The sequence below is a fragment of the Gorilla gorilla genome, chromosome 12, assembly GCF_029281585.2.
Source record: "Gorilla gorilla gorilla isolate KB3781 chromosome 12, NHGRI_mGorGor1-v2.1_pri, whole genome shotgun sequence".
NCBI lineage: Eukaryota > Metazoa > Chordata > Mammalia > Primates > Hominidae > Gorilla > Gorilla gorilla.
Window position 1 is genome coordinate 70,540,636 of NC_073236.2, and position 20,059 is coordinate 70,560,694.

The 20,059-nt window shown below is 44.0% G+C and overlaps 1 protein-coding gene across 1 annotated transcript in view; it reads right to left on the bottom strand.

Moving 5' to 3' along the window:
- The window catches only part of ANTXR1 (ANTXR cell adhesion molecule 1), a 236,348-nt gene that overhangs the window by 35,277 nt on the left and 181,012 nt on the right, over window positions 1-20,059 (bottom strand). The gene's annotated exons all lie outside the window — the stretch shown is intronic.

The window sequence follows — 20,059 nt, forward strand, 5'->3', positions numbered from 1 at the left end:
GTGCCCCCACATACGTCCCAAGGCTGCTGGCAGTGGGGGCATGGTCATCCACTTGCGACTTGTAAAAGTCACAGGGAATGTTGACTGGAACCCAGGCCTCCTGGTGTCCAGGCCCTGGCTCTTTCCATGACCCACATGTGGGAGACTGACTTAGGTGTTGCCCCGACACTCTGAAATGGAATTTCTGCACAAGCATGAAAGAAATACATCTAGGCATTAACAGTGTGTTAGAGACAGGAGTCTGGCGACCCCACCAAGCTGTGCTTCCACAGGATGAGCTTTTCCAGGGTGGAGCTCTGGCAAGACCGCTGGTCTTTGCAGAAGGTAACTACATCAACAGAACTGGCATGACAGCTTACAAAGAAGAGGCTTTTTGGGAAGATATCTGTTGCATCTTGTTGACAACATGTGTAATTTTGTTTGGCACGTTTTAAATGTACAGAAAAAATAGAAGCTCTGGTCCCTTTAGGAAAATAGCTTTGTTAAACCGACTGGCCATTTTTATGTGAGTTAAAAGCAGGAAGCAGATGTGGGAATGTTTCTTGTGTCTCCCATCTCAGGCAACTGGCCATCTGGCTGACAAAGAGATTATAGGCTGCCCAGCCATGAGAAGCAGCGCTTCAGATGGTCCATGTAGTGAGTGCACTAGGCCATAGATTTGAGGTTCTAGTCACAGCTCAATCTACTCTGTGGCTTTTAGGCCCCTCCTCTGTGAAACGAAGGCACTGGCTTTAGTGGTAGGTCTCTTGACAGTGATTGCTTTAGGGTTATATAATTTGCACTTTGTATGTTATTAATTTTGTTTAACAGTAATAGCCAGGTGTGGTGGTGGCTCATGTCTGTCATACCAGCATTCTGAGAAGCTGAGGCAGGAGGGTTGCTTGAGGCCAGGAGTTTGAGACCAGACTGGACACCATAGTGAGACCCTCTCTCTACCAAAAAAAAAAAAAAAAAAAAAAAGGTGATGTGCACATGTAGTCTTAGCTACTTAGGAGGCTGAGGTGAGAGGGTCACTTGAGCTCAGGAATTTGAGGCTGCAGTGAGCTATGTTCACCACTGCACTCTGGGCTGGGCAATATAGTGAGACCCCATGTTTAAAAAAAGTTAGCTAGGCTTGGTGGCATGCACCTGTGATCTCAGCTACTTGAGAGGCAGAGGTAGGAGGATCACTTGAGTCCCAGAGGTCAAGGCTAGAGTGAGCTATGATCACTCTACTGCACTCCAGCCTGAGTGATGGAGCAAGACCTTGTCTCAAAAACACCTCAGTACTAACTGGATATTGTATTATGTTGTTTACAAAAAAACCCCCAAGAAATGGATACATATGCTGTTTTCTGAATAGTACAAATATAAATATGTATCTGTTTTATCATAAAGCATAGGTTAGGTTAAGGGGTCACAGTCTGCGCCTGCTCTTAGGTATTGCACTCACTGGTTAGAGCTGACACCCTATGAATGGGCACTGCCCTGCAGCTAAGTGTGGCATGGAGCCAGGAACACCTCCTGGGAGCTGCCTTGGACGGTCATATATGCAGAACCTCATGGATCTTCTTTCCCACTAAGTACTCAAGGCCGCGCTCCCTGGGCTTTGCCTCTTACCTACACTCAATCAAAGTACCACGTCCAAGGTCCTGTGAAATTCTCTTTCCCACTGTCACCTCCCTGGTTTTCTCCTCTTTCTCTACTCCTCCCATCCTCCTCCTCCCCTCCCCTACTTCTTTCTTTGTGATTCTCCTCTTTTATCTCCTTCCTGTTTTTCTTCTTCTTTAATAAAGAATTTACTAATTCTACCATATGCAAGGTATTAGAGATAGAGGTAGAAGCCAGCTATCAAAAGCTAAATGAGTGTGACATAAAGCAATATTAAGATGGTCTGAGGCACAAGGCATCTCCAGTCCTGGTAGGGATGAGCAAAGCTTTCCAGAGAAGAAAGGACTTGGGCTGACTTACAACGAGAGGAGTGGGTTGACTTACAATGAGGAGAAGGAACAGCATAATTTGGGCCGGGGATGGTGTGAGCAGAGGTCCACAGGTGGGAATACATATGGTGAGTAGGCTGAAACAGCGTCTTAGGGGCAGTCTGCCTTGTGCAGGACTCCTGAGAAGCAGGCAGCGTCTGACTGTGGAGGGCACTAGGGGAAGCCCTTCTTAGTCAGTCCCGCATTTCCCAAAGTGCCTTTCACAGACCGTTAGTCCCAAGTGATGCTCTATGAAAACAGATCAGTAATCTACAAGTTTGGGAAATGCTGCATATGTTCCCCCTTTGGAGATTCCCAATGCATGTTGGCTTATTAAAGCATCTTTGAAGTCCTGCAGAGAAAAAGCCCTCTTTAACACTAAGTGCAACAATTTCCAAATGTATTTGACACCTATGAACAGCTGCAGAATAATTATTCCACAAAACACACCTTGTGTGGGCAGGCAGTGGGAACCAGTGAAGGTGTTTAAGGGAGTGTAGTTCTTTGCTGTGTAGGAGTAAAAATTCCCTTATGTCAGAGAGAGATGCGTGTGGAGTCTACACAGACATGCCCAACACCTGCTGCCACAGTTGATCCTGCTCTGTGTTCTGGGGAAGAAAGTAGTTGTGCTGGTAAGTGAAGAAGGGTGGGTTTGCATTCCTTAGCACTGACAGCATCTATTGCCCTTGGGAATTAATGAAGTTCGGCCTATATGCCAAGAAAATGTTTTCACTGGCTGGAGAAGAAGTTGCATATACATATGCATGCATGCGTAAACTTTTGCTGACTGGCAACCCGTTTTGATCTCATACCCTCCCTGTTTCTCCTTGTTTAACCAGAGCCTGAGGGTATCCTCTAAGGAAAATCTTAGGTAACACCTCCTCTCTGTAGCCTTTTCAGACCAGCCCTTGCCTCTGGCTTCTCACTTCCACCCAAGATCTCTCTCTTCTTTATCTTACTGCCAGTGGCAAACAAATTATCACTTTGTGACAGCCATCTGGTTCCTTTTTTTTTTTTTTTTTTTTTTTTGAGATGGAGTCTCACTCTGTCGCCCAGTCTGGAGTGCAGTGGTACGATCTCGGCTCACTGCAACCTCCACCTCCCATGTTCAAGTGATTCTTGTGCCACAGCCTGCCAAGTACCTGGGACTACAGGCCTGTGCCACCATACCCGGCTAATTTTTGTATTTTTGTTAGAGACGGGGTTTCGCCATGTGGGCCAGGCTGGTCTCAAACTCCTGACCTCAAGTGATCCACCCCTGTCGGCCTCTGAAAGTGCTGGGATTACAGGCATGAGCCAGCATACCCAGCCAACATCTGGTTCTTACGTACAATTTTCCTCCCCCATTCCCTACTAAGGAGTGTGTAACTATGCTGTGCTGCAGGGTGCTTTGTACATTTGCCGATGACTGCATATATGACATTGCATGCTTCTGGTTTTTGGGTTTCCAAATGGTAGTGTGTCATATGAATATATGAACAGCTCATCTTCCTGCCAGCCAAAAGGAGAGTGAAAGAATAAAATCGTTTTGGTTATTCCCACTGACGCGATTTTGGAATATAGCAAGGCCTCCTTATTCACCTTGAATGTGTTTCTAAAGGTCAACATGAACAATTAAGACGCTAACAGCTAGGCAGGACAATGAATTAACAAAGCAAAACAAAGGGGTGATAAATAATGACAATCTGTCAGTGTTTCATTTTGCCTTCTGGGCATTATTACAGGGTGAACAGAAATTAGATTTCCCTGGGCAGAGTGTTTTTGGATGGACACTGCAGGAGTGAAGAGAGCTGGAGGGACAGTCAGGTGTAAAGAGGGATAAGCCATCCATCAGCCAGTCTCATTGGCTTTATCTCCAAAAAACTTCAGACTCCATCCACTTCTCACCATTTCTACTGGGTCCACATTCATCTACCACCATCGCCTCTCATCTGGGACTCCAACCTTGTCACTGATCTCCCGGCTTCACTCTGGTCTCTGTATAACTGATTCTTCCCACTTCATCCCTGGTCATCTTTGTAGAATGTTAATTAGAGGCAGGCAGTATTCAAGTGTGGAGGATGCTAGGGCACTTGTCTCCCCCCTGCTAAGCCCTCCCCTCCATGTTACATCCAGAGTACAACCAAATGTCTTTCCTCAGGTTACAAGCCTGCCTGCATGGCCATCTCCCCTGCCGTCTCTGACCTTACTGCCCACCCATCACCACTGGCCTCTGAGTTCCTCCAACATGCCAAGCTCTTTCCAGCCTTGCAGGCCTTGTGCCTGCTGCTGTCCCCTGATCTTAACGTAGCAGCTCCCTCTTGTCATTCAGGCCTTGTGCCTGCTGCTGTCCCCTGATCTTAACGTAGCAGCTCCCTCTTGTCATTCAGATCTCATCTTCAATGTCGCCTCTTTAGAGAGGGCTTTTCCCACCATGCAGCCTAGATATCTATTGTCTTTCCACTCATCACACTGTTTTGATTCTTAGTAGAGCACTTAACACTTGGGTGCTGTGAATCCTAGGATACAAACTCCATGAAAGGACCATATCCTTGTTTACTAGTGTTTAGCACAACAAATAAACATGTGTTGAAAGAATAAATGCTAGTTCCTCCGTTTATCAGCTGTGGGGCACAGGCACTCGAGCCCTCTGTAAAGATAATTTCCCAGTATGTAAAACAGGAGTGGGAACAACCATGTCACAGGGTCAGAATAAATATATTAGAAAATAATTGTAAATTATATGGCTCTCGTCAAACATGAACCATCATTATTGCTCTAGTCAACTCAGGTTCCTTTTTGTAAAGTGAGGGTAATATTTGCTTCTCAGGAATTTTTCAAAGATAAAGTAGAACAGATAATCCAATAAATGTACAGATACTTAGAACAAGGTTTTAAAGGATGCAAGTTCTTCTCTGTGATGATGTTGCAGGGAAGAAGCAGTAGAGAGACCTTGAATGCTTGTTTACTTTAATAAAACACTCAACGTGGTAGCAGGCACCTGTAATCTCAGCTACTTGGGAGGCTGAGGCAGGAGGATCACTGGAGCCTGAGAGGTTGGGGCTGCAGTGAGCTGTGATAGTGCCACTGCACTCCAGCCTGGGTTAACAGAATGGGATGCCATCTCAAAAGAAAACACCCCAAACACCTAACATGCTGGCTTAGAGCATGCAGGACTTCTGCCTAAAAATAAGAAGTTTGGGATAGGAATTGGCCCAGAAAGGCAGTCACAGCTGACCTAATAGAAAACCAGAAAGGGCAGAGATCCATAATTTCTGAAATTCTTACTGTGAATAAAAATCAAAATAGTTGAAGAACTCAGGGCCTGTATGGAAATCATGTCGTTCCCCCTTCTCACAAGTGTCTTCCAGACCAGTCCTCTGGACCAGCGTGTCCAACAGACACATAACATAAACCACATGGGCCTTTTAAGTTTTCTAGTAACCACATTTATAAAACATAAAAAGAGACAGGTGAAATTAACTTTACTAATATATCTTATTTAACCCAATATATGTAGAATGTTATTTCAACTTAATATAAAAATCACTAAAGAAATATTTCCTATTCTTTTTTTCATATTACTTCCCTGAAAACCCAGAGTATATTTTGCATTTATAGCACATGTCATTTCTCACTAGCCACATTCAGGTGCTCAATAGCCACATGTGACTAGTGGCTGCCTTTTTGGATAGTCAGCTCTAGATTTTACTTTTGAGATGTTCAGGATCTAAAAACGTCTTTTGCTACTTGTGGGGGTAAGAAGGGAGGCCACAGTTTTTAAAAATGTGAGTCAATTTGTAATCCCACTGACAGCAGCAGGGGGCAGACAAATGCCTAGGCAAACAGGGGTGGGTCCCCAGCAAAACCCCACCTCCAAGTCGAAAAGAATTTAAAGCCTGAAAGCCAAGCTACAAGTCAAATCCACACCGGACTGAGAACCCCTCTTCCTTTTTGACACAATTTCCTCTGATGGATCCCACCCTTTATCTATTTTACATATACCTACCCTTTCCTAATTGGTTTTCTACACTGTTGTGCCTACCTTTGAATGTCTTTGCTTTAACCATTTTTGCATACTCACAAACCAATCAGCACGCACTTCCCATTCTGAGTTCATAAAAAGCCCCAGACTCAGCCACACTGGGGGAGAGAGAAACCACCTGACTATGTCTCCACTAAGATCTGTTCCGTCGCTCAATAAAATTCTTCTCCACCTTCAAATTGTCAGCATATCTTCATTCTTCTTGGATGTGGGACAAGAGCTTGGGAACCGCTGAATGTGGGTACAAGCTATAACACAGGGTGGGGTGTTGCCAGCGGAGGTCCCAGTTGGCAAATTGGCCGAGAAAAATCCTGCTTCACTACCAAGTTGCCTAGTGTTTTTCTACACATGAAGGAAAAAGCCATGGTCAACTCTTCCACTGGCCAGTGAAGAGCTTAAAAGAAAATTCTCTTAAAATTTTAAGTTCCTGTCATGGAAATATTTTTATCCTCTGATCTCCACAGATGCTTTACTACATGTAAAACTGTGCATGAAACTGCATCTCTCTCTTTTTCTCTCTCTTCGGGCAGTGCTAGGAAGATTACTCACAAAAAATCAAATCACATCCCCCCCTCTAATGTTGGTATTTCTGGGGAAGCCTTATGGAAAGCTGCGTTTTTTCATGGGGGAACAGTTTGTGCCATGGTTTACAAAGCTAAAGAATTTCAATAGTCAAACTGTTGCCATAAAATATCAAACTTAGAAATAGAACTAAACATGTTATTAACAGAATAGGCTTGAGAGAGCAAGAGAATTCTTTTGGAGTAAAGTTATCCAAAGTCTATGTGTTCTCCTTTGACACATAAATCTACTATCAACCTAGTCTTGGACTTGTTTTTGGACAGAAATTGGGTAAGTTTTGCAAAAGACAGGCACAAAGCCTGGCTGTGGATGACACCCTGAGGGTCAGAACATTCATTACAGCATTGGCGTCTACAGAAATTTGAAAACACAGCAATGTTGCTGGATAAAATTGGCATTTTCATATGGGCAGGGTAACCTTTTTGGAAGCCTTCATGTTGCTTAAGGGTGGCCTGCTGTGGGACATAGATGTATGGGTTTCTGACTTGATGCAAATTGCTTGTAAGGTCCAGTTTTTGCTAATAGATTCTATTTTGATCCATTACTAAATATATTTGCAACTTGAGGCCCACCAGCAGTGGATCTACTGCAGAACACACTAGTGCAGCTGATGAGGTGCTGTGGGACCATGGGATATGGGCAGTTCTCATGGGCTTATTCCTGATTTTGGGGGGTGTGCTTATTGTTTACAAGCACAGAGGGTGGCCTCAGCTCTGCAGCTTCCTTGGCTATCTCTGGAGGACTGCATGGCATCCCCTAGGCCTACAGATGTGGTGGGACACTAAAGCAATGGCTTCAGGAACTCTGCTAAGCTTGCTCCCACTACACACACATCTTTCCATTGCTCTCCACCACAATGCCTAAGACAGCCAACCTTGTTGGTCAGAACTACTTCCCTTGTTAGAGAAAGAAGGAAAATAATTTTGTTGCATAGAAACACAGATGATTCCACAGTGGACTTTCCATTAGGCCCACTTTTACTAGTTATACCACTAAGGAGAATGCTGCCCATTATTATTTCAATTTTCCAGACTCTGTGACATTTAGGGTTTTCCATTACAATTCACCTTTAATAAGCAGGAAAGTAAACGGAAAGGCTTATATAAGATTTATTCCCATTTAAAGCTTGTACTTAAGTCAGGGCCACAGAGTCCTTGAAACATAGGTGTTGCAGTAATTGAGGCCAGTCAATGCCTGGGTGTCAGCTGGTGGGGCCACACCATTCAGTGAAGCAACCAAATTCAGACGCTGGGGGCAAACACAGAAATGGACAGAGGTGCTGAATGCTAGAGGAATGGAATGAGCACCCTCACAACTAGCTCTGTCATCACTGTGGATTCTCAATGTGACACTGCTGTCAATGGTATTAGCCAAAAAGAAAAAAAATGGAAAAACACTAATATTAAACAAATGTTATAGGAACGAATTTGTAAAGTGAGACTGGTAAAGCCTTGGAGAGTTTTTAAAAAATGAATTTTCTATTTTCAAACAAACAAAGAAAAGTTATTAATAAATGGCAATGACAAAAGTATGAATAGCAATTATAATAAAAGTTTAGTGTTTTAAAGTTTTAATCAGCCTCATTTTATCTGGACATGTCCCTAGAAGACCTTGTGAATTCTCTCTCCTTATTACAAGACGGAGGATTCATTCAGACGTCCCTTTGCCTGTGAGTCAAATGCAGTTTCCTATGAAGACACATCATAAAAGTTTGCAAACAGCTGTGGCCTGGAAGGTTGCAGAAAAAAACCATACTCCCTGGGACAAGGAAACAAATTGAGCTAGGTCCTCAGTGCTGTGAGGGGAAGTTAAAAAAAAAAAAAGCCATGGTTCCTTCCCTCAAATTGCTTACAACTTATTCAGGGAGTGAAAAGTCAGTATTGGTTAAAATTAACTTGGTGCTAAACTTTGTGGCTGTAAGCGGAGGAGAAAGGAAGGGCCAGACAATGAGCCTTGACTGGGAGAAGGTCTTGGGCTTTGGCTGAGTGCTGAGTGCCTGAAGGATCTGGGTGGATAAAGACTGGAGAAGGTGGAACTTGCAGGTGGAGGCTGCTGCACTCCCTACCCTCCCTGGTTGCAGGTCTGTGTGTCCTCTCTCAGTTCTTCTCCCTTCTGGCCTTTTACACATGCTGTTCCTCCAACTAGAAGGCCCTTCTCGCCCTGCACTGGGAGAGTTTGTCCTTCGGATCTCAGCCAGATGGTCTCTTCTCTTTGGAAGTATGCCCTGATGCCCTAGCCTGGGTTAAGTCTTCTGGCTCTATGCTCCCAGAGAACTCCAAACTCCCCCTCATACTATCTACCATGTGGAGCTGTAATTTAGTGATCTTTTCTGACCACTCCAGTGTACACTCCACAAGGGCAGGGATCTGGCCTTGTTCATGCTAAATCCCCACTGCCTAGCTTGGTGCCTGCTGGAGAGTGGGAGCTCAAGATGTATTAACTGGATGAATGGAATTTCTGTCCTAGACACAGTGTTGGTGGTAAAGTGGGAGGCAGCGAGAGGTGGAATCAGGGAGAGCATGAGGTGATCTGGGAGCACAGCATCCTGTGCAGGAGAGCAGGCCCGTGTGGGAGGATATCAGTGGGTATGTCATCTTGGGCAGGATATAAAAATGGAAAGGTACTGGGAGGTGGGAAGAGGTAGGAGGACAGGAAGGGAAGGGATTGGGTGGCAAGGACTAACTCTGCCTTCTCCTCAAGAGATAAGGCTGAGTCTGGATGCTTCTCCTCCTCTCATGGCCTGGGATGAGGACTCAAGGAGAGCCAGGCAGTGTCGAGCTGGTGGGTTTCCAGTCTTGCCATTTCCACCAACACTCTTTGTGACCTTGAAAAGAGCAGAGACCTTATCTGAGCCTCATCTTTCCTATATTAAAAAGAGGATAAAGTAAGAAGGTGATGGGGAACAGATGAGATAATGGACCTGGGAGGGCTCGGGAATCTCTCCAAACCACCTTTCCAGACCTCAGCTTTGGTGCCTCTAAAATGAAGGGTCTGGGATTATGAGGAACTGCCAGTCCAACTCCGAGACTGAGGGTCAGGTTGAGTTGGGGTGGTCATGGAGATGCTGAAAGAAGATGGGTGTGTGTGGATGTTTTATAGCAGGCTGGCTCTTCCCCACACTGTTCAAAAGCCTATTTCCTAGGTCAGATTTTGCCATCTATAATCTAACCCAATACTTTCTGGCCAGAACAGAACTTCCCACCAGCATGGATTCTGATGATTCTTAATTGAGGCCCATCACAGAGATGCTGAATGTCCCTCGAGATGATCTTTTCTGGTGCCATCAGCTGGAGAAGTCAAGTGGCTAGACATGATCATCATGCTTAGACAAAGTAGCAAACCTCCTAAAATATTACACACTTGGGTAAAATTCTGACCCTAGAGCTAATCCCTACCTCCCTCAACCCTGATTTTGTTTGGAAGGGAAAAAATGAGGTCGGAGAACTTGAACAGGGTTGCTTTATTCCCATCCCTGTCTGGTTCAGCCTTAGCATCTACTTCTCCTCTGTTTGCTATTTGCAACCTGATTCCAGGAGTCGACCTTCTGTTGTTGCAGCTGTTTGGGAGATGAGACAATCTGAAGTTGAAAGTCCTACAAGTTGAAATTGAAAGAAGCTACAAAATGATGATGATGATGATGATGATGATGGTGATAATAAGGAGGAGGAGGAATGTGTGTGAATGTGAGTGTGTAATGCTTGTGGAAAAAGGGGGATCAGATTGTGAGGATTGGAAGAGAGGGAGAGGGAGGGGGAAAGAGAGAGGGAGAGGAAAATTGCTCAACCATAGCAATTGCTTTCATACGTATTTACTCAGAGACACTTCCTACCATGGGAGAAGGAAGTTGGCGCAAAAAAAATCCCAAGATGGTATATTTTGCAGCATCAACTTTGGGTTTAACATCTCTGAAAAAAGTTAACTTTGCAGGTTTTGGGTACAGTTGGTTTTTGCTGTGGACAGAGAGTGTTTTGAACTTTTTATTCCTTAAATTCAGCTAACTCAGCCAAAAATTCTAAGTACTCATGTCCCCCTCCAATGAGACAGCAAAGGAGAGGCTTCCAAGGGTGAGAACTGAATGAATACTACAGAGAATTCAAACATCCAGGGAAGATGGCTGTGCCAGAATAAATCACACCCTCTAGGAACATTTCCTGTAATTTGCTCTTTTTTCTTCCTTTTTCTTAAAATGATCCGTTTCTTACAAAAATTTATAAAAGGTCAGGAGACTTTCCCTCCAGATCTGTTGGGACCTTACACCTGGTGTCAGATAGGAATTCTGAAGATGTCCATTTACTCAACATAAAGAGCTAATGTAAACTTAATTGTTTATTGTGCAAGAAAAACGACTTTCACGTAAGACTTCAATATGTAGATAACTTGGTTCTTTTGGTCATTGCTGGTTTGAACATAAAATAATTCTGAGAAAAGGTTTTTCCTACAGGTTAAGAGGTAATTAAAATTCTCTGAAATCAATGGCAGTTTTCAGGGGGAAGGAAGGGAAGAAAATAAGCTCCCATCTTTTCAAATTATTTATACCTATCATTTTATTTAATCCTGAGACATTCACTCTGGAATGTGGAGAAGTGCTGCCAGCACAGGAGCAATGGGGTTCCCAAGGTGTGGCTCTTTCCAGGAGCTCCAGTTCCAGCTCCTCCACTCCTCCAGCCACATCACAGGGAGAACAGAGCCCATCACTTCCCACAGGGATGTCCTCACTTCCTGCCCTCTCACTCATACCTGGGATCTACAACCCATGTCACTAAGGAGGACTGGCACTTCCTCCTAAGCCCTCCAACCCCTTTTCCTAAGAGTTCCTGCAGTCTAACAGTGAGTTCTTGTCTTCAACCCCTTCCTCTATGGATCTCTGCCATATGCACTTAATCACGCTCAAGTCTTACTAAGACAAAGAACTCTTTCCAATTCTAGATCTCCTCCAGCTACTGCCTTGGCTCTCCCTCCCATTGTTTGTTAAGCTTTGCTCCCATCCCCCCACCATCCCACAGAGCTCGGGTCACTAAGGGCACCATAAACTCCTTACTACTAATCTTATTAGATGATTGCTCTCAGTTTGCATCTTAATTTCCCATCACTTGACACTCCACCCTCCTCCATAATGTATTATCTTCCCTTGGCTTCCATGACCCCAGACTTTCCTCTTACAACTTCTCTTTCTCTTGGCTGGTCCTTCTTAGTCGTCTTCTTGCTCTATTTCTTTTTCTCCACCCTGACTTAAAGGATGTGACCCTCAGGGTTCAGTGCTTAACTTCTTCTCTCTACCCCTCTCCCTGGTTTCCCCTCTATTCACATTGGTCTCAACTGCCATGGCCAATGACTCTCAGATCTTTGCCTGCAGCCCAAAACTCTCACTGGAGCAAAACGGCCCCCTGACTAGGGTGAGGCATGCGAGGTGTCTAGGGCACAAAATTTAAGGAGGCATGTACTCGCAGGTCCCTACTTTCACACAACCCTGACAGTGAGCAACCCAGAGAGTTCCTGCCCTAGATGCCTTCATGCTTCCCCCTGGTCCTGACCTGCTGCAGGTCCTTTTTGTTTGGATGTCCCACAGGCACTGCGAACTCCACAAGTTAAAAAGCGACGTCCTCATCTTCCCTCTCAAAGCTGTCCTCATCCTGGTGAATGGCAGGCAGCACAGTCAGCGATGTCACGTGGGCCAAATCCTGGAGGTCCTCCTTCACACCTTCTACCCTCTCATCCTCCACACCCAGGCAGTTACCAAATCTGTGATTATTTGCTCAACATCTTGTGAACCCAAGCTGTCTTCCTTGCCCACCACTCTGCACTTCAGGCTGCCAGCCTCTCTCACTGCCGCTATGTCCACACTGCAGCCAGTGCGACCTTTCTAAAATGCACATCCGATTGCGCCTCTGCTTAAAACTCTTGCAGTAAGTCTCTACTGTCCTCAGGGTAGAGTACAGCCTCGTCAGGCTGGCAGAGCAGGCTCCCACGGCCGGCAACTCAGGTTCCTCTTCACCACAGTCCCTCCTCTCAGTGCCTCCCACTCTGTCCTCCTCTGTACCCTGCTCCTTGTGTTTCCCTGAAGGAGCCACAGTCTCATCTGCAGATCTGTACACAAGCTTCCCTGTCACTAGAATATTCTACCCCCCCAACTCCATCCCCCCTTCTTGTCTCAGCTTAAATGTCCATTCAAGAAGGGATTTGGACTCCAAGGCTGGTGAGATGCCTTTCCTGGGTATAGCTCCCACACCTCATGTGCTCAGCTCCATCACAGAGCCTTTCACACCAGGCAGTGTTTGGGAGCTTCCTGTTTGTTCCTGTTCCTCGAGGGCAGGGACAGGGCTCATTCATTAATCTTGAATATCAAGCACTAATACAGTGCTCATTGGCTCTTAGAAGACGTCTAACAAGTATCTGTTGAATGCATGAAGGAATTCAGGAATCCCTAGTGTTGACTTTCAAGTCTGAAAGTCCTAAATTCAAGCCCCAGACCTCCTTACCAGCTGTGTGTCCTTGGAAAAGTTAGTAATTTTCCCTGAGCCTCAATTTCTGTTCTTTAAAATGGAGATCATCATTACCCCAAGTTACTGTGAATGGGTTTATGCTTCTGTAAGCATTTGCAGTTCATACAGTGCATGACACTCTCTTCTCTTGCACACCATACTTACATACATACATGAACTCCTGGAAACCAGAGTTTAGTCCTCTGCTAATGGATATCCCTAGTGCTCAGCCCAGAAATGGATTCTTAGTGGGAGTGCAATTGGTTTTTGTTGAGGGAAAGCAGCCATGGCAGGCCTTAGAAATTGGCAGTGAACAGGGAAAAGAAAAAAAGGAAAGGGGTTAGAAGAAAGAGGGAATGCAGGAAATGTGAAGGAGAGAGAAGAGAGGAGAGAGAATGCAAGAGTGCAGACACTTTCTCTGAGGCCTGCTACAGGAGGCTTATCTGCTTTAGAAGGACTGGGCAGAGGATAACCTCTCTCCTGGAGGATAACCTGCCCAGGCTATTCTCGCCTCTGCGACAGTAGGGAGACATGGTGCCCATGTGACTGGCCTCACGCTCTTATTGGAAACAGCTGGGGAGGATTTCACAACCTCTGAGGCTTCAGATGAGTTTCAAACATTGTTTATGTACGTTTACGTGTGTGTTTCCCTGGGTCTCTTCTGGTTGCAAGGAGATCCAGGCTTGCAAAACAAGCCCTGAGTGAGCTTTAGTATTTTGTTCTTGCAGATAGTAATGGAATGTACCAGCCTCCTGATGCCAGATCTGAAAACAGATGACATCCAAACCCAGTGTGTTCTCTGGGAGCACGTGAAGTGGGATGGAGTTCGATCTGGAGTAAAAGTGACTGGGGAGGGCTCAGGCTGGTTGGTAGATGATTGAATTCTATCCAGAAAAGACATATGAGGCTGAGTTCTATTTTCTCTTTTCCATCTTCTTTACTCAAGCAGTAGCAATGACATGGCAGCCTCAGTCTAGATTAACCATCTTCCTGATAGGAAAAGGACTGTTAAAAGCCCATGAAGAGTGTGATCAGCCTATCTTACTCTTGGGGTTTCTGAAGGAACATGGAGAGTTGCTTTTAAATTGTTTCAAAAAGGAAAGAGAAGATGCTGCCCTGAGTGAAAAAGAGGGAATTGGACCACCTCACTGCTTCTCAACCTTAGATGCCCGTTAGAATCGCCTGGGGAGGTTTTGTGATTCCCAGGTGATTCTACAAGTGCCCAGACCTCATCACAGAACAATTAAACAGAACCTTTAGGGGGGGACCTTTAAAGCTCTCTAGGTGATAACAATGTGCAAACACATTGAAAACCACTGGAGTCCACGCTCTGATCTCTGAATTCCCTTATGTTTCTGTGTTTGAAATTAGTAATCTAGGAACAGAATATGTGAAGATGGGAAGGATTTCTTCACAACTCACTGAGGCTTAATATTTAGATTTAAGGTAGACTAGTTATTCCCCAGTTGTGTCAATAGGTGTTCTATGGAGAAATATAGAAAAGGGGTGGCTTGGTGGCCAAAGCAGTATAGAAATATTGCTTAGGACCCCAGACTCTCAGGGTGAGAGGTACTCTGAAGTTTGTTTGGTTCCTTATCTTACTGGTTTTCAAAGTGTAATCCCCAGACCAGCAGCATCAGCATCACATGGGAGTTTGTTAGAAATGCTAATTCCCAGGCTCCACCCCAGAACTTCTGAATCAGAAACTCCGAGCATGGGTTCAGCAAGCTGTGCTTTAACAAACCTTCTAGGTGATTCTGATGCTGAAGTTTGAGAACCATTGATCTGCTACAGGAATCCCCTATGTCCTGGTCTAGTGGTTAATTTGTCTTATCCGTGTTTGGTAACATTAGTTACCTGGAACATTAGTCTCTGGTAACTAATGTTGTTGAAACTTGCGTCCTTCAATTCTTTCTGACGAAATTTGTTTCACCGTTGTTTCTACCTGTGGGGCTAGCTCTGTTCAATGGGATGGCCCAGAGTAAATCCAAGTCACTTTCTATTAATACATCCACTTCAAGGCATTTAAGATAATTTTCTAGGACTTCTCGTTTAATATAACATATGGCCCATAGCTTCCAAAGGAGCCTTTCCCAAATCTACACTAAAATACTCAGGAAGATGCAGAAAAGGTGACAATTCGCATTACCATCAAAAACAGACGGAGGGGGTAGAAGTGTGGAAGAAAATTTTCGTGAAAATGTATGTTCTCTTGAAGTAGGGGAGGCTTCTCTAAATTTGAAACAAAAGGCAGGAATCATAAATGTCTATAGATTTGACTGTAAAATTGTAGAAAACTTCAATATATTTCTAAAAAGTTAAAAGGTAAATGGCAAACTAGAAAAAACTTTGGACGTATATTACATGTTTAGACTTTAAATGTCATAAGGATTAAGTACCACATACTTAATGCAAGCACAGGATCTGATACATAGTAGGCTTTCAAAACATTTGATTAATATATGAATGAAGATGGGTTAAGAAAATGATCACAGGAAACCAACACTAAAATATCCAGTGGAAAAATGAGCCAAGTCACACCAATTGACAAACGAGAAAGTAAACATTAAAAAAATCATTCTACCTCAGTAATAATAAAAAATACAAATTAGCACCTGTCAATCAAATAGGTACGTTAATAATATTGAGGAGCATCTGGGGAGATGGGCGTTTCATAGGGGGCTAATGTGAGGGTTATTTTGTATAATCTTTTGAAGGGCAATTATTTGGCCGTTTGTATCAAAGCTTTAAAAATTTGCACACTATTTGATCCAGTAGAAAGCTGGACCTTTTATTCTAAGGAAACATTTGTGAATGTGCACAATTATTTGGCAATAAGGATACTGACTGCAGCTTCATTTATAATAATAGATACTTGAAAATCAATCTCCAAAAAGGGAAGATATGCAATGTAATATGACATGGTCATTAAAATGATATTATTCAAGGATATGTAGTGACATGGAAAGATTATTCCTTGACAGTGGTGACGTGATAAGAAACAGCTTGCAAAGTGGAATGACACACCATATCATCATGGACCAAGTAAGTTAAAAAGCTCTCATGACCCCTTGAAGCGTTCTTTCTCAGAACATTCTAAACTCCTTCAACCATTTGCCCTTGAAAGATGAGCAAATTTTCTGAACTCAAAGAGTGGCCAAGCTGTGTAGGAAGCCTTGGGGACCATCCTGGACCATCCTGGGACAGAGGTTCTAACTTCCAAACCTTCTCACCTAGGCTCTGTCAAACGTGTTCTGCTTGGGCAATGCCCCCTTTCAAGCATGAGTCTGGCCAGCAACTTTTTGTATTTACAGGAAACTGCGGGAACAATGAACAATATTTCCAAGCTAGGTTCACTCAGTAGAGAGGATGGGAAAGGCATTCCAAGCAGAGAAACCTAGCAAAGGTACAGAGACACAAAATGTCCTGGCATGTTCAGGGCATGACCAGCAATTAATTCCACGTGCTCAGAGCCGATTTGGAGGTGATGAAGGAATGTGGGGTAAGTAGCGTATGAAATGGAAAGGCTTGCCTTTCTAAATCAAGCTAAGGATTCTGGGTTTTCCCACAGTTTTTGCAAGTCTGAAGTGGAGGCATGGTGTGTTGAGGTTTGGTTTTACAAGGAGCACTGTGGTGGCTACATACTGGGAGCAGGGGACACCATGTGCTTAGTAAATTTTAACAATCTTAGAATCAGATGTGCTACTGGTTTGCTATTTAGGTGGTTTCCTTTGGCACTTTCCCTTTTAAGTTTGCCCAAGCATTTCCTGGTGGGCTCCAAGGAACAATGGGACCATGAGCCCACCGCAGGCAAAAAGAGGGAGATGGGTGATGGCAGATGGAAAACATTCGTGTTCCCTGCTGCCACCCCTGACCTGGGGCTTGGATGGTTCTGAGGAGGTGGGTGCCAATCCCAGGGAAGGGCGGTGGCTCTAGGCTCTGGCTCCCTGAGTCCCTGCTCTGTGCTGAGCTGGAGGCCTTTCAGCAGCCTCAGAGGCTCTGTTGGTGGGCTTGTGTCTGCATCTGGAGGGCTGGGGTGGAGTAGCTGGGGGGAGGATGAAGGAGACAGGAACTGAGGAGGAAAATTTTCCAGGTTTCTGTGAGGTCAACATGTGTCTGAAGCAACTTAGAATGTAACTGAGAATGCAATTAGGTGATTTTTGTTTTTGTTTTGTTTTAAAGAAAAAATTCAGAACCTGTGACTCTTGTTCACGGGCACATGCCTGGATGGAGTCATTTTGAGTTTATGGAAAATGTGGTCAGCTCCATAAATCAGTGCTGAAGAATTCTTACAGACTCACCACCATGCAAGCAAGGCAGGCCTCTCTAGTGAGTCTCCTAAGGTTATGCAAAACAAAACAGAAGAAGCATGTAGACAGAGCTACAATATTGCCCCCCTTGCCTCCCCTGGAATTCTTTCCTGAGTAGCCATAGGCAGCTATGAATTCTGGTTCTTACCTCATCTGTAACCTTTCTTGTGTAACTCCATGTGTACATCGTGTGGCTGTTGCCACGGCAACAAGGACACAATTTTCTGTATCGATTTCTCTCATGTATCTTATTTTAGCAAGACTTCCATAAAGAAAGGGCACTTAAAAGTAAACTGGATAATCATAATTTGTAACAGTGTTGAGAGTGTGTTCAAATGTATCCAAATTCTTAAGCTTCTTATATCTCAAATCTATTATTTTGCATGGCTGGAGAATAAAAGTTCAAGGTGGTATTATATCTCTCAAAAACAGATGGAACATCTTCAGCTGTTAATACAAACTTTCATTCAGAATTGGTAAATAAGAGATTCAATTTAAGTGTGATTCATTAGAGGAAGTTCCATTTATTTTCATTCCATTGTTCTTGGATTTATATAACCAGCCTTTTGCTCCCAAACAGCATTGATTCTTCTGTCTTACAAATGATAATATTTCTTTCTATCCAGCCTCTTTCCTATAACCCTCCCACTTCTTAGGTTGACCCAGTTTATGAATTGGTTTCTGCCAAACTGGTCAGTGGAAAATGGAATGTTAACATATTTTAGTGGAGATGTTTTTCAATTGCTGTGAAAAAAAAAAATGGGGTCATACACTGTATCAGCATCTTGTCACAAAAAAATAGTACTACTGAACCTTAGTTTAGGGATCTTATTATTATTTTTTTTCTCAATCTGTCAGAGGAGTCTCATGCATGCTAAAAAAATTTCTTCACTTCCCATAGAAAGCAAATGTATACTTTATAAGACCAAACGCCTCCCAGAGTACTAACTTTATGGCCTATGCTTGTTTCTCCTAACTGTAGGGTTTGTATTTAAAATTTCATATAGAAATTTGGTCTTGTTGATTGTCACAGACAAAAGCTCAAATTCCATATGCGATGAGGGCCAAGTCAACCCAGCATTTATATGAGCTGGTTTCACGTTTTTACTTGCCTGCCGTCCTAGTCACAGCAGAAACAGCTAATTGGGCAGTGGCTCACATAAACTATGAAACTTTAGACCAAATCTTCTCAGCTACAAACCACCCACTGTCACCAGGTGCAAGGGGAGGGGGTAGCAGGGCCTGTCTATCGGGCTCTGCTCTAGTGTTCTCTAGTGTTAGCTGTGTCATGCTGGACAGTCAGGAGACCATACACACCAACTGCAATATGGCTTGAAGTTCTGTATCAACCATCCCCAGACAGCAGAACAGCACAGAGTAAATGACCATAAGGATATCTGTCATTGACTGAGCATTTTTTTTTTCTTTTTCTTTTTCTTTTTTTTTTGAGACGGAATCTTGCTCTGTTGCCAGGCTGGAGTGCAGTGGTGCAATTTCCGCTCACTGCAACCTCCGCCTCCTGGGTTCAAGTGATTCTCCTGCCTCAACCTCCCAAGTAGCTGGGATTACAGGTGCCCACCACCATGCCCAGCTAATTTTTGTATTTTTGGTAGAGACAGGATTTCATTATGTTGGCCAGGATGGTCTCGATCTCTTGACCTTGTGATCCACCCGCCTTGGCCTCCCAAAGTGCTGGGATTACCGGTGTGAGACACCACACCCGGCCCGAGCATTTCTTTCTTAACAAAAAATTTTTATTTTTTGAGATGGAGTCTCATTCTGTTGCCCAGGTTGGAGCAGTGGTGCGATCTCGGCTCACTGCAACCTCCACCTCCTGGGTTCAAGCAATTCTCCTGCTTCAGTCTCCTGAGTAGCTGGGATTACAGGCATGTGCCACCATACCTAGCTAATTTTTGTATTTTTAGTAGAGATGGGGTTTAACCATATTGGCCAAGCTAGTCTTGAACTCCTGACCTCAAGTGATCTACCTGCCTTTGCCTCCCAAAGTGCTGGGATTACAGGTATGAGCCACCATGCCCATCCTGATTGAACATTTCCATGTGTTCAACAGTGGGCCAAATGCTTTACAAACATTACTTCTTCAACCAGCCACAGTAGGAAGAAGTCCGTGCCATCTACTTTATAAGGATGAAGTTCAGAGAGGTCAGGTGATTTGCCTGGAGCTTTCCAGCCAGGAAGGAAAGGCCGTTCAAACCCAAGTCTGCTTGATTTGAAAGGAGTTCTAAATGAGATACTTTTATTTTGCTTTTGGATTAATGTGCCTGATTCCCAAAGAAATGGATGGAAGATGCAGGTTGCTGGTAATTGAGGGAAAACTTGGTCCCGAGTTTTGATCTGTAAAACTTGAGGAAGAGAGACTAGCTCTTACATGAAGAAATAGTGATAGTGTTGTTTCGGCAGAACTGAGGTTGTTTCCAGTGTAAGTTACTTGTTACTTACTATTTGAAACAGAACAAGCTATTCAACTTCTCTTGTTTTTCGGAGAATGCAATTAGGTGATTTTTGTTTTTGTTTGTTTTTCTTTCTTCATTTACAAAATGAAGCCATGGGCTGGATGGTTTCTAAGGTCTCCGCTGGCTCTATCTTTCAGGACTGCTCTTGACTAGAGATATTCCAAGCTTAGCCTTGACAATGCCAAGACAAATCCTCACCTGGGGTGAAAGATCCCTCTGTGGTCCTGGGCTA